We start from the raw sequence: 15510 nt of genomic DNA on the forward strand, positions 1-15510 counted from the left end.
AAAGTCCCTCTCAAGCTTTCTTGTGTCCCTCCCTGGAAGTCCTCCTATTAAAGGCATTGCTTTTCCTCAGCCAGCTGTTTTGCTCTCCTTTCCCTGTGCATTAATGTCCAGGTAGGTCTGCTTCTTTCCCTGGTTAAAACAGATCCCAAAGCCACAGGAAAAACAAAGAAAGGCTCTTGTTTATTTTTGCAAAGGTTTAACAGGGTTGTCAAGGCCTAGTTAAAAGAATTTTACTGTGGGTCATCCAGAGTTTGAGGAACTGAGGAAGAAAAGGGGGAGAGCTGATGTCTCTCTGCTAGCAGGTCAGTGGCCAGTGCCATGCTGCCTGCCTGGCTGCAGGGATCAACCAGTGCACAAAGCCAGTGGTTGAAGAAAATAAATAGGAAAAACTCCTTTGGGCAAATGAGGATATGGACTGAGGACATTTTAATATGTTGCTCATAGAAAGTAGCATTAGTTAATTTCATCCTCTATCCTCAATTGCTTATAAACACAAAATGAAGGCAGCGTAATTCTTTAAAGCCCATTGCAGGCTTTTTTAAAATGACCTCTTCACCTGTAATTACAAATAAAAGATTATTGAGCCAAATGGGATATATTAGTAAGAACATCAGTGATATAATTTTGATCACAGTGAATAAAGTAGTTGGTAAAATTCATTTAACAGCCTTTAAATCACTGGTTCCTGTGTTATTTACTTCTGAAAGCATACCTCATACAGCTTCTCCTCTGCTGTATTCCCACAGCGTGTATTTATCTCATCTTTTCCCTTGAAACCTATGTAAAAAACAGATCTTGCATTGTCAACTCTCTTTTTCTCTTCATTTCTTGAGTCCATGCTCTGCGTGCAAGCTGCTGAGCCCCTGCCTCCACGGCAGCGAGATGGGGACAGGTAGGTGGGAAGCCAGTAAATACAGCCAGTTGATAGTGTTATTTTTACATCAGAAGTCTGGAAGTTAACTTTCCCAGTCTGTACTTAGGGAATGAAGCAGAACAGTTGAAGTCCAATGCAAAGAGTTTAATTTAGCATTTGAACATGTCTCTGATACAACTCTTAAAAAAGAGTGGGAGAAAATACTTTAACTCAGTAGTGCTCCATGGGAGATGATCAGGATCTGCCTTACCTCAGGCCACAAATGAGCTTTGTGTCTGCTAATGCTCTTAAATCAGTAGATTTCAGAAGACAACAGTATGGTCCATCAATAAACATAATCAACATTGTCTCTGCTGGACCAAAAGTGTGGGATATTTTTGCTGCAGTATGGTCACTTCGAATGTGCTATTCCCTTTAAATCAGAGCAACATCAGGAGGTACCACATTGTATCAGCCATGCAGAAGGTGGACATTTGCCAGACATAACCATTATCAATCATCACCCAAGTATTTACATCAATCATTGTACAAACATTTATGTCTGGAGCCCTTCTTCTGGCCACAATGTATGTTTAGAAAGAAGCATGCATGCAATGTGGAGAGGATCCTGACCCCCTCTTTTGCCCTGTTCATAGAAAATTCACTTCTTCTATACTGGACTTAACTCCAATTTGTTTTTTATTTGAAAGGCTAAGGCCATATGGAAGATATGTTCAGCCCTCAAAGTCTTTTGATCTTTTGAACAGTTGCAGTCTAAGTTTCAATAATGAAAACATTTCCTTCCCCCCCCCCCTTTTTTTTTTTTCCTTTTGGATATTTACAAATGAGATATTATATTTCCATACATTTTATTCCTGGCCACATCTGTGAATCTAATATTGACCTGGAGTTATCTGTGATAAAGAAGTTATTAATTTTGACAGATATAAGGGAGAAGCTAATATCCTCCTTTTACAAACACGTAATATTAATCTCTAGTGATGTAAACGAGAACTCCAGAATGGCTTGGGGTGGTGCTGGAAATGATATGAGATTGAAATTTGATAATGAAAAAGGGAAAAGATTCATTTTAGGAATTGATAAAATGGATAAAAAATTGTATTTCCTATGAAATAAGTGTAGGAAGAACAATTTAGATTTAGCATCCATTATTATTCTATAGGTGGTATATACACAGTGAAAATGCTAGGGACTGGATTCTACTCTGATTTATACATCCATAATTCCATTGATTTAAAATAACATTTATCCCATGTTTTCTACTCAAAAAACATGTAAGAAGACTGGAACTGGTTTTATGACATGGGTATGTACCCAGCCTGATTTGAGCAGGTTGGGGTGGCTACCAGTGTCACACCAGCAAAATGACACTGACACGATTGCTTTCACTAGCTGGTGCCTTTAATCCATGGCCCTCAAGACCTGTTGTAGCCATGCTCCCAGATGTTGCTGCTCCCGACATTTTCTCCCCCAGCAATCCTCTGTGTTACTGTGCTCCAGTCAAATAGCTTTATGAGCTGCCAGGGGGAATTCCTCAAAGCACTGGAAGGAAACCCTTCTGAAGATCTGGCTTTGGATTCTCCCACTGGAGAAGTTTTTGGCCTTTGTTTGTGATAAAATTCCAGTATTTTATGATACATGGGATACTTCCCTCCTGCCCCCAGCCATTTACTGGGTTGTCCTGGGGAAATTGCCAAGTCTGGAGATTCTGCAAGTGTTTGAAAGGTTTTTACTTTATGGCAGAGAGACAGTTTGATGGTCTGGTTCAAAAGGAGCTCAGATTCACACAGTTGGACTGTTTATTTTGGTTGAATTTTTTTGTTATGCCAGGAGCAGAAGCAGCCTGTACTGTTAACCGGATTCAGACATTGTGCTGTCCTATTTATATCTCAACAGCATTTGTACTTTGTCCCTGTACAGGATCATACCACACAGCTGATAAAAGCCCACCCATTTCTTAGAGCACTGTGCAGGTTTTGTGGTATCCTGCACAGAAGTTTGTTGCCTGTTTAAGTGACAGAAGGGGTTCTGCATGTCTGTGTCCACATTGATTCATCACAGTGCTGAGGTATCTCTGATGAAGGGAAATAGGGTAGATATGATTAATTAGTAGTTTATTGTAAGGATGGGGGGCTGTGTGGGACAGTTGTATTGCCTCACAGTGTTTGCTATATATATTTATTGCCAAGCTTATCTCTGAGTTATGTATTTGATATCAAGACTGTTGGGAAAATTACTAAAGGCACCAAAAGCCTGTCTATCCCTCCGACCAAAGTGGAAAGCAATCTTGACTGAGATGGCTGACAGCATGAGGAGAACTGCACAAAGCCTTGCTGCTTGGAGAGATGTCCTCAGCAGCAGCAGCGATTGAGCTGAACTGCTGACAGGGTTGATGCTGGAGGAGTTCAGCTGGTAGGAGAGGCACAGCCTGGGGGCAATCTGCTCCTCTGTCATTTTAGGGGTGCTTTCTCACCTGAAGATGGTGTTTGGGGGTGGGAAAGCTCAGACAGTGCAGTCCTGTCAGCTGTGGATTGCACGGGGGCAGTGGGGAAAGCAGCTGGGAGGCAAGATGAATGTTGGATTAGTATATTTTATGAGTTGAGGGTCAACTCAGGCTTGTGCTATTAAAAGATTTTTCTGTCCCTTTTGTTGTGGTCTTTTCTGAACTGACTCTTAACCAGCCCATCTCCAACCATGTCCAGGCTCCAGTGAGCATTGCTCCACAGTGTCACAGGCATCCTGGCTGCTGCATCCCTCAGAGTGCTGGGTCTGAGCTATGACCTCACACAGCACCCTCTGCACCGTTGGCATGATGGGTCCTACGTTATGTCTGGGAGCAGTGTGGGTGTCTGAGCTTCCCTAAAAAGGGTCAGAGGACTTCTACCTTTGTTGCACTGTTATCACTGCTATCAAAGGTAACAGCTGATATCCCTAAACAAATCAGTGCAAGTGCTTTATAATCCACTGCAGCAATGAAATGGGTTGCTGGCCAGCCTAGGGGCAGTTATGATACCAGGCTAAGACCTAAACCCAAAGTGACTTAAAAGCCAAAGGCTTCCAGATATCACTGTCTTGGTTTTCCCATCCATCTTGCTCCCCCTGCAAAAAAAGGATAAAAATAAACAATTATCAGGTATCAGTGCCTGAATCTTAAGTGTCTTCTGTAATACTTAATATAAAACCAAATATGTTCACCTTCAGAAAATGAAGCAGATCCCAATTAATTATGTATAGCTCTTCTGCTTTCATGAAAAGAATAGCAACATTCAAATAAGCGCTTTGGTCTTCTTATCACCTGTTAGATTACAGGCATCTCCCAGCTCTCTAATGTTCATCTGAGTTTTGGTGTTGTGATTTTTGTTTTTGTTTATTTGTTTGTTTGTTTTCTATTAATTTTGCATCGTGCTCTTTCTCTTTCTTACCATTTTTGATGAAAATAGCATAGCAGAGAAGAGGCAGATGTCCCTCTGGTGATTTTAATACATCCTCTGCTGCCCTAAAATGTCTGAAAGAACTGGCTCATGTATCAAGAGCTCTGGTCTTGATTTCGTGTATGCTCACGGCGAAGATGAGGATGGAGAGATGTATCCTGCAGACATGGGGTGGCCCATCAAATTGGTCAATGGCAGAAGAGTGATGAAACCCACCAAATGGGTGGAATCCATATAATGACTCTGCTGCTAAAGAGAGCACAGCAACTCCAAACCTACATGTAATCTCTAGCTTTATTTCAAGTGATTTTTATTTTTTTTTCCTGCACTGTATTTGTTTAGGGCTAAGGTAAAATACCCCTTTTGCTCCAAGCTTTAGGAATGTTTGTCCTGCAGAAGACTGGGCTAGCATGGAGATCCATAAATAAAATTCCATGTTTTGGTGACCTTCGTAAGCTCTTCCTGCTTTATTATCAGAAAGATGACCAAGAAGTCTCCAACGTATAGTGTCATCAGCATTATGATCTGAGAAACAACACCTACAGAATCTATTATTCATTAAGTGTAACCAATATATAATTTAAAACAGTGGGTTTTGTCAAATAATGTTAGGTCAGCATAATTTTCTGCCTATTACTAATATCTATAACATCTTTGCCTTAGTCAGCTCTATTTAAATATGCAATCATTTACAGCTTTTGACTATATGTGTGTGCACTCCCAATTTCCAATATTCAACTACTACAAATTTTATGCTGACATCAATAACAAACTATTAAAGACAGTATTTCATTATTGGTTTTTCATCCCAAAAGTTATTTACAATTATATACTAAGCACTAATATTAAAGGAAACCATTTAAATGAGGTGCTATCTGCTTTAACAATATGTCTGTCACAGAATGAGATTGTGTTTAAAGATTTTATCAAGAAATGGTTGTTTGCTGAGGTTATGTTTTGTCCATGAAATATGCATTTCATATCTCTTTCATTTCATTAACATAATTTAATTTGTGCTTTGCATTTTGTGCATAATACATATTTGATTTACAAAACAAATATTTCCATTAGAAAATGAATTTCATGCAGGCAAAAAAGCAGAACCAAATGATGTATTGAAGGAAAATAAGAAGAAATGAAATGCATTTTCTCAGTCTATTAAAAAATCTATGGCATTGACAGAAAGTGCACTTAGTGCTACATTTAAAAAATAGCACATATGTCAATGTATTAACAAATAGAATTGGAAATACAAATATTTCCCTATATCAAGCCAAGAATCTCTTTATTTTAATTGAGTTGATTTAAAAGCCCAACTACAATTTAATTTTTATTTCATGATGTGGTACACTGCCTGGTGCCATTACATCCATGTAGAATTGGCAGTCAATATACAAAGATATTTTACCTTTTAAAAATTTTCTATTGACACCAGCAATAAATAATTTAATGGGCTGAAAATGTGAAATCATTAATTTGCTGATTTTCTTCGAATATTGGGTAGCAGGGTAAGGGTACAGGATAGGTGACTGAACTAATGAATAATGTTTGTGAGCCTGTTGTGAGAGCACCCTGATAAAATAATGCTGCAGATGAAATGAAATGCTATTTAAACTTGCTTATTTTAATCTCCAGATCCAAGGGGATGACAAAAGGGATCACACCCAAAATGCCCCATTATCTCCCTGGCAATACTACATACCAAACTGAATAAGGAGGAGTTAAGTGTCTGACTCCTCTCGAGTTCACTTCCACCTAGTCCAGCTATGCACATACGTGAAAGGTGGGCTGGATGAACAGCTGGGTGTGTGGCAGCATAATGTGGGAGCTGGGCACTCACCTTTGAAAGGGGTTTGCTGCACTTTTCTTTTAACAGTATGACAGGGGCTGGGAAATAAATTCCTCACCCTGAAGGGGGGGAAACACAGAGGAAGACAAAACCTTGAGAAAATACCTTAATACGCCTGTCCCTATTAGACAGAGGTGCATGTAGAGACTGTCTTGCTATGAGTATGCTGCTGACGATGTCTTGGCACTGTGCAGGAGGGCAGGGCTTGGTCCCAGGCCTGCCATTCATACAAAAGATAAGGGTCAAACACTGCCAGCAGTTGTAGCCATGCAACTCCAGTGATCTGGCTGATATAACTGGGAACAGCAGTGAGCTGGTGAAAGATGAGGCGGACTGGCTCAGGGCAGACATGGGCATAACTGCCTTCAAACTCAGCTCTGCAGCACCACCGGCATAGCCAGTTGTGGAAACATGTCTCGGGCAGGACTCAGACAACATGAGAATTAATTTAAATATGTGGGATATTTTAAAGATAATAATAGATGTCGAGTTGCATCTTTTAGTTGTTTTGGAGCTTTGTGCTTTAAGCTTTTTTGCACAAGGATTAGAGGCTGGCTTTAAAAAAAAAAAAGGAGGGGCTGAGAACTGGGATTCTTGCAGTCTCAGGAGTCCACAAGCAGCAGCTTAAAGAAAAATACCAAATGTTGCAAGGCGGGTAAGACTGAAAAATCCTGCATTATTCTGCCATGGGGAATAAGTTTAACTCTATGAGAAACTCTATGCAGCAAAATAAGGAAAGCAAATGAAGAATAACTCCCCCATTTAAAACGAAGAGACAAATTCAGGGAGGTTAGACTGTAAATACATTAGTTTAGCTGTAATTTTGCCAGGACTTTGGGACTAATATCCTTACTCCTATGAAAAGTGCATGGGATAATGACTACAGGTATCTGAGGCCTTGGTGCTGAATTCAAGGCTAATTGAGTAGGCATGCATACATGTGAAAACCAAAGGGAGGTTAGGTAGGAGAAGTGAAGAAGGTAAAAAAGAAAGCAAAGAAGTGAAGCTGCAACTCATAATTAAGCAGAATGAAGGCTTCAGGTCTGTCCTGCCGTACCATGCTGTGCACTGGCTGAAAGCACGGTGATGGGGGAGAGTGCTCTCTCCATGCTGTTACCAATGGTCACCAGTGCTGCTTCTTGCAGCTTGCTTTTCCCTTCTGCTGAGAACTATCCAAGGCAGGCCTGACTCCATTCTGCTCCTGTTGCAAGAGCAACGCTTGCCAATGCCTGTGCAGCCCAGGGCTCCGTTCTGCATTGTCCTGGCACACCTCACACCCTGCACATTTCATAACTAGGTCTTGTGTTGAGGCAAGCCCACCATGCCGATAGATGCTCCCTCACTTGCCACAGCCAAAGAGTAACTCTGCATAACATCCCTTAAAAGGACCTGATCATCAGAAGGAAACAGCGTGGTCCCCTCACCTACCTGAGAGGCAGAGGGCTGCAGTGCAGGAGGAAGGCTGGAGTCTGTCTTGTCTTCAGGTCATCTCTCACAGACGTTTCATGGGTGTCCACACTGTTCTTTCTGAACACAAAACACAAAGTATCTAGAGTGAGAGCACACTTTCGTTAGTTGTTCGTGGAACATTTTTTGGGATGTAGTTTTCCCCAGGAAGAGCACTTTCAGCCGGACAGAGCAGTGCTGCTGCTGAGCAATGGCAGTTCAGCTCCATGTCCCTATTGACTACTCATCGAGACATATGCACTATAAATCCTCTAAAGTGAACCACAAAGCTGTGTCTTTAGCCAAACCTTCTAAGAAATAAATAACCTGAGCCTGTTGATTAGCTCTAGGATTAATGAGATGCACCACCTACATTCATAGGATATAATGAGAAAAAATACCCAGTAACATTTAAATGTCACACCTCCTTTCCTGGTAATATCGGCATGTCAGAGTTGGGATAAAACTGTTTTGAATAAAAAATAAAGTATGTCTAAAATATTAAAAGAAAAAAGCTTAGCGCCTGCACACACAAGAGCTATGATCTAAGGGAAATCACCAGTTGCTGTTCTGTGAGGTATAAAAATAAACCCTTGTCTCCTTTACTTTTACATCCACTGACAAGTGACTATATTAGAATTAAGTGAAAAAGCAGATGAAAAGTAATGTCTTTTATTTAGCTCCTACCTGAAATATATTTAAGTTTTCTGCAGCAAGTGAGATTGTGCACAGAGGTTTGAAATCGTGTAATAAGACACTCCGTGACATTATCTGTCCACCCAGCAGTCACTTCAGTAAGTAACATTGTGCTAAATCTCGGAAGGGAAGTTAACACAAATACCTTCACGCTTCCCACCTCCCTCTTTTTTCTCCAACCTTGTCAGTATGTCTATCTAGATAAGATTTTGTGCTCATTCTCCAAAGAAACCTGTTAGGATACCTGTCCATCAACTACTCTAACGTACTTGTCTCATTTTTAATATGCCAAAGATGTTGAGCCATGTATTGTTTCTAAATGAAGCACATGTGTGCTGCAGAGTAGAAACAGAAATGTGCTGATACAGGAAACTCTACTTGTTTGTTAGCAGTGATATTGGAAAAAATCCATCTCTCCTAGCAGGACAATCTCATCATATTAAAAGTTATGGATTTCTTGCTTAAGAATTCTACACTAGCTGCAGAGCTGTATAAACTTGCTACTGCTTATCAAGTGAGCCAACAATACACAAAAAGAAAATTTAACATCTTTTAACATTTCTGCCTTCATATGGGAGTTCTCCTGAAATGAGTTCTTCAATTATCCTGATGGATCTGTTTAGTGAGTTGGTACTGTTTCCTGGCTTATAAAAGCCAGTGCATTACTATGCAATACTGTGTATGTGGTATTGAAATGAGATCAACATCATTGCTTTACTACATTTTAAGCAGAAGTTAGCACATGTTATGAAAATCATAAAGACTTTGGAGTCTGATATTCTAGCAGTGCATTCTAAAGCCTATACTTGTTTTTGTTGGCATATAATTAGAAGCGGTTAAAAAAATGAACTGTCAGTTGCTTCTTTCTTAAATAACCAATGAGTGTTAATCAATATCAAGTAATGATTAACAGAGAATATGTTTTCTTTTCCTTTACCCTGGATAACCAAGAAAATGTGGCTTATAAACGATGATGAACATACTGGAGTAAAATTATTAATTTCAAAATAAAGTTGCAACATTATTCCTATGTGTAGGAGATAATATATAGCCCCATATACAAAATTCAGTTCAGAAAAACCTTATTTGCTACATCTGAGATTAACTGCATGTGACATCCAAGAATGTTTCAGGGCATCATTTATTGGATTGACTGTGTTGTACAAATATGCAAAATATTTACATCTTTGGCTCTCCAGATTATTCAGCTGCTAAGATTTGTCTGTGAACGGAAGTTTTAACAGCCCAGTTTGGAGGCGTTCCCTCTGAACCCAATATCCTCAGCTCTGTGTGTGTGACTGTGTGGGTGCATTTGCATGTGTGTGTGCAGGCACAGATTTTTTAGTCCTTGCACTGTAAAAAACTTTGGAATTGTTTGACCCTGTAAACACAAAATTCATGTATCTCACTCTGGGACAAACGCATTCTTTTTAAAAGGAGCATATGGGCAGCCTTGGACTGATGTTAGTTTATTGTCACTGTTTGATAACGTTCAATGGAAAAGATACAAGAGTGCCAAAGAATTTTAATTATTTTTGTGATAAAGTTATATGTTCGGCCTTGGAAAAGTGGAGATAATGCTGGTATTCATTATTATTCCCAGTGTGTTTAAACAGACGACACAGAATGCAAACAAAAGCAGATGAAATTTGAAAAGTATTATCAATATTGCAGATAGCAGATGCCCTTTCCAATCAGAACAAGCATATCTTCTATAGCAACTTTATGGTTGAGTAGTTTATTCATTTCTATTAGAAGGTTGTATGTTTCTAAAATATGTAGATGGTATCTAGAAAATCAACCAACCAGTAGGGTCATTTTGCTTGTTTTCCTAAATTTATTATTTCACTTTTGCAGGCTTGATCTGAGGTGTATTAACATGGGAGTGAAATCTTATTGTGTCAAATCCTATCTTGTATATGACCTTTCATGTGTTTTGCTGTAGTTCTGAGAGGGAAATGCTAAGGGGAGTCTATTCTTCAGGGTTTTGCCAGGGTTGTATTTGTGCTGCTGTAATCAAAACTGGACCCATCTTCCTGTGATTTTTTTTCTTCTTCTTGGTCTTACAGCTTGAAAGGAAAATTCTGCTGTTGATGCAGCACCCAAATAAAAAATATTCTTTCTAAAGTGCCTGAGGCATAGACCCTGCAACTGTGAGGTCCCAGTACTGTGTGCTGGAGCAGCACTGCCGGCACGGAGGGTTTAAAAGGCATTTCCACACTCATACAACAACAGAACCAAACCAGTTATTTCGTGTGATGATGCTTGAGGCTTTCATTCTGTATTTTTCATTTTGAAAGAAAACAGCAAACATTTAAAGTTTTTGGCAGCTGTTTACTGAACCCTAAAACCATAATTCTGCAGTAGGTTACGACACTGCAGGCTTTGATGGTGAAGATTGTGTGCAAAATGTAGATCTTCAGAAAATATATTCCACATTGTTTCCTGTTACCTGTTCATGTGCCAATTATACTTTCAGGTTTGTGTCTGAAATTCTTATCTGCCTAGTAACATCCTACCCTCTGAAATGTCAGTAGTCCATTCACTCATACTTAAAGCTGCATGTAAGTGGTTCTCTACATGCAAAAAAACCCCCCACCCCCAACAGAGCATATTCCACCAATCATTAAAAATAAAAGGTTCTCCTCCATAAAGGATTTGGAGGATGTTGCTTTGAGACCTTGATTTCAGGCATCAAGGGAAGAACAATGAATCCTTTAAAAAGTGATTGGGCAGTCATAAAAGCTAAAAAACACCCCAAAAGACCAAAAAAAAAACAAAAAAACAAACACCCAAACCAAAACAAAAACCCAACACCAAACTCCATCAGAAAAACCTACTATAGCTGAATTCACCCTCTGTGGAAATTCTCCCCACATGAAGGTCCAAAATGGCAGGAGACAGCTATGTCCTTGGTGTAGGTGATGAAAGGAACTGTTTCCTGGGGATGCAGCAGCCAAATCTGGGCTCTGACAATCTTACATCTGTGGTCCAAGGATACCTAGGGCTGTATGTGATGGGGACAGAAAGCGGGAAGAGGGAGAAGAGGAAGAAGAGGAGGAGCAGGAAAAAAACGTTTGCCATGATGCTCTTCAGCCAACTGAGACTTCAAATTAGGCAGGTGCTGGGGTGCTACCTCTGACCCTGGTGAGGTGACAGAGCAGCCTATCTCTCCTAGCTCCAAGGCTGTTTGCAGGTATTGTAAAGCTCTGTCAAAATGTGCTTGGGGTATGAACTCAGGAAATTTAATCATAAGGTGATAACAAGTGTAGGACAAGTCTTAAGGGGCTCTAAAGTTTGAGAGTTTAGAGGGAAGACGTGGTTTAGGGCATCCTGTTTCTCAATTGCATTAGGAGTATGTGCTATCTTCACTATGGTATGTTTTCTTCACATTGGTGCTTGAGTCCCAGATAAAGCTGAACCCCACCTTGGGCTAGTCCTGAATTTCCTCGGAACGTGAGGAAGTGCATGTGAAACCTGAATGTGAGATGTGACACTGAGCCTTGTGATTCGTCCCTGTTTTGTGCCCTGGGGAGCGTGCCAGTGGGAAGGCACTGGGAGCTGAGGTGGGAAGGCAGAGCTGTGCAAACATTTCTTCTTGTCCCTATGTGTGTTCATCTTTCTTGCTTGTGCATATCCTATACTCTTACTGTCTTCTGTTACAGTCCCTAATGCACATCTAATATAATTTTATAGAGCAATATTATCTGACATACACAAACACATGTCATTTTGTTCTCCTTACCACTGGCACGGCGTGCTGCCCAGCCCACCCAAGAGATGGAGTGCTCTTGCCACATTTATGGTTGAGCAGTATCATCCCAGCACATCAGTTACTTAGCACACTTCTATAATGAATGCAGTCCATAAATATAAAAGCATTTCTAGAAAGCTAAGTGTTTGGATGTTATAAAAAGCACCGGTGCTGAGTCACGCTCTTCCCAGCCCGCAGGAAATGGCCAGTGATTATTTCATGCCGTTTTGTGTTGGGCTGCTATAACTTCAGGGAAAATGTGGCCACCAACACTGGCAACTCATGATGATCTGCTGCTCTGTGCTCACAGTGCCATCTGTTAGCACATGTCACTATAGGCAAGGAGATATATAGTATAGCAGACTTAAGTCTGTATTTCAAAATTGCTGGGAAGCAAGAGGCACACAAAGGAACTGTAATAAGTACAAAGTGTAATTAAATTTTGCTTTAAGAACTGCCATAGTCAGTTAAATCAGACCACTTTAGATGTCATTATTTAGCCAATAGAGTAAGTCTTATTTATAGAAGTCCAGGTCTGGCTCCACTTGTTTTCTGATAAGCAGTGGTAGACTACTGACTTTAATGCACGATGCTTATAACTGAAAGGTGCATAAATAAACATGGACAAAACGGAGGCAGAAGAGCACTGCTAAACTATCCCTGCAATTGCTGGTGCCCTCGGCTGGGGCAAGGGCCTAGACATGGGTATCAATTCCTGTTTTCACTTTCTTCTTTTAACTGATCTCGAGGAGCAACCATTAGCCAAATAGCAAGAGAAAGGAATGGTCCCTTCATGAGCTGCTGATGCTGCAGCTTTGTGCTGCTTCATCCAGGAGTCAGATATCAAATGTGGAGAAGTAAGGGGTGAATTATACCCACCTGGGGAACAAATGGGAGGATTCTTTTTCCAAATTTAGGAAGGTGAGTTTTAAAAATGAAGGAACTGCTGGAAGAAACTCAAGAGGGTATATGACAGAACAACGTAGGTAGAGGTGGTATCCCCAGAAGTGCTCCTGAGTTCCTGAGCAGCTGCAAGTGATAATACACCAGAGCTCAGGTGTTTTGCATTGTGTTTTCGGTTAAGTCACTGCAGTGCTTATGTTCAATGAGAGAGAGAGAGAGAGACAGAGAAGTGGTCCTGGCATTTTCAAGCCTTGTTCAGAGCAGCAAATGCTAGAAATCTTTAGTGAAATTGCTGGCATGTGATTTTCTTGCTTTACTTTCCCACACTCTGAGTGCTCGGAAGCTTTGGATGACTGTCTTGATTTTTATCTCTTAATTAAGCTAAAATCCAGCTTCTGAACGTTTTGGAGCTTACCAAACATGAACTAAAATGAGTGAAGCAAGGAAGGGTTAAAGAGGGCATGGAGGCTTACTTCCCAGTTGTGTTTAGTTAACACAGAGGTTTTCAGATGCTCAGTGCTGGCAGCTACAGCATGCTTGCACATAAATCTGATTGGCAGTGGGGTTGGGGTGGGCTGAGGTTCCTTATAGGAAGATGGGGAAGCTGCAGTGGTTGCCACTACCCTCCTCTGCAAACTGGAGTACATGATCAGGGCCACTTCCCAGATCTGCTAGAGTGTCATCCAAGCAACTTTTTTTGGATAAGATTTTAATGGAAGGAATTTAAAATCATGCATATTCTTCCTTTGATGAAGAAAAGACTGAAAACTTCAGAGAAAGAAATGTCAAGGAGTCACAGAAGCATTTTCTGCTTGTGACAGTAGTTGGTCACGTTCAGTGAGCACTGGTCTCCACTGGAGAGCTTCATGCTTTGAGGGAGAGGAGATCAAAGCTGAAGGGATCTTTGACTTCTTGAATTGCAGCTTGATGCTTGGGGTATTTATATGTGAAGTATGTGTGACAAATGGGCAATTCTTCTTTGTGTTACCCTGATGTAAACCTCCAGTAATAGCTTGACATGCCAAGGTGCTGGTTTCCACCTTGTGTTGACTTGAATGGGAATGCTGGGAATGGAATGCTTGGGGATACCAGGTTGTGTTCCCCCTGAATCTCAAACAGATTCCCAGCCAGCATGTGCGGTTTAATCCAAAGCGCCAATTGATCTCTTGGTATCTGGGTATGGTTGCTGTGTATTTATGGTGATGCACACAAAATCATAAGCTAGAGTATGCAGCAAGTTTCTGTGAGGGTGACTGTTTTTAACTAGTCGCCTATTGCATGTGGGGATAAATGTATGTGTAATGCCAACGTACTGCCTGCGAATTGTATATGTGTTGGTGAAAACACTATTGCTGTTTATGTTGAAGAACACAGAACCAAAAGGCCACAGAATTAAATATAATTTGTTAAAAACAGGGAATAACATTGATTAAAATCAAAGACAGTGTTCCAGCACTTTAGTGTAGAGAAGTATGTCCCCAGGTTCCTTGCACTTGCCCTGTGATTATACAATAGATTTTAAGTCTGTGATATCTACAAATCTACATCAAAATATATTCTATAGCTGTAGGAAACAGCTCTGAATTGTTAACCTTCTCTCCAGGTATTGGAGGTAACACACTGTGAGATTAGATGTATATTTTCTTCAAGATATACCACCCATAGAGGAGTCCATATTTACATCTTTTGTTGATATTTTTTATAGATTAAAAGAGTCTCTTTTCTGGTGATAATTCTGTTAAGTACTGTAATTTGCTGCCACTAATATTTGTCTGAGTCCTAGTTTGCAAAAGATATTTGAAACCACTTTATAAAGTCTCATAATTGCTTCTTTGTAGAGGTGGTATAATGAGTAGTTTCTTTATCCAGCCTTTATCCTGTTAACCTTAGAGGTGAGCGACTGCTTGCTGGAGTAGTTGGGGAATGTCTTAGCACTGTTGAGCCATTTAATTTCACTACTAATTTTATAGCGGTGACACAGAATTGGCTATGAGCAAGCTCGCAGTTATTTCAAGGGTTTTCAGTTAGCATTGAATCAGGACCTGATTCACTAAAATGAAATTGAAATAAATGCACATGTAGATGGTTTTTTTAAAATGCATAAATTGATCTGCATTTATGTGCCCAATCCACATTAAAACATTGACTTGCTGCTGAAAGATGGAAGCTTGGCATATAAAGCAGCTCTAGCATCACAAATGAGAACTTACTCCACTACGCTGACGGTCTGTTTTCTGCTTCCCTTACTGCTGCCCTTGTCCCAGCTACAGGACAACTCCTTGGTTGTTCAAGTCTTACTCAGCTTCCTGAAAAATGCAGATTCAAATTTTTCAGTTTCTTTTGGCCGTTTTCACAAAGTTAGCAATCGCTGTGCTATCCTTTTTGCATTTAGGCTAGTGCTGTCCGCAAAGGAGAAAACCCTTTTACTCTAGTGTTTGCTTTAGATGAGCAGAGCTGGTTTGTGCAAAACTTCTCGTTTCCAAAATTGTACGGAAAATTATGTTGTTTCCCAAACTAGGATTCATTTTACCCCAGAGCTGGCTGCATTTCAGAGGGG

Source organism: Neopsephotus bourkii, unplaced genomic scaffold (genome assembly GCF_033783945.1).
Source record: "Neopsephotus bourkii isolate Nb327-2 ecotype Australia unplaced genomic scaffold, CSIRO-AGI_Nbou_v1 NB_1204, whole genome shotgun sequence".
Classification (NCBI taxonomy): Eukaryota; Metazoa; Chordata; class Aves; order Psittaciformes; family Psittacidae; genus Neopsephotus; species Neopsephotus bourkii.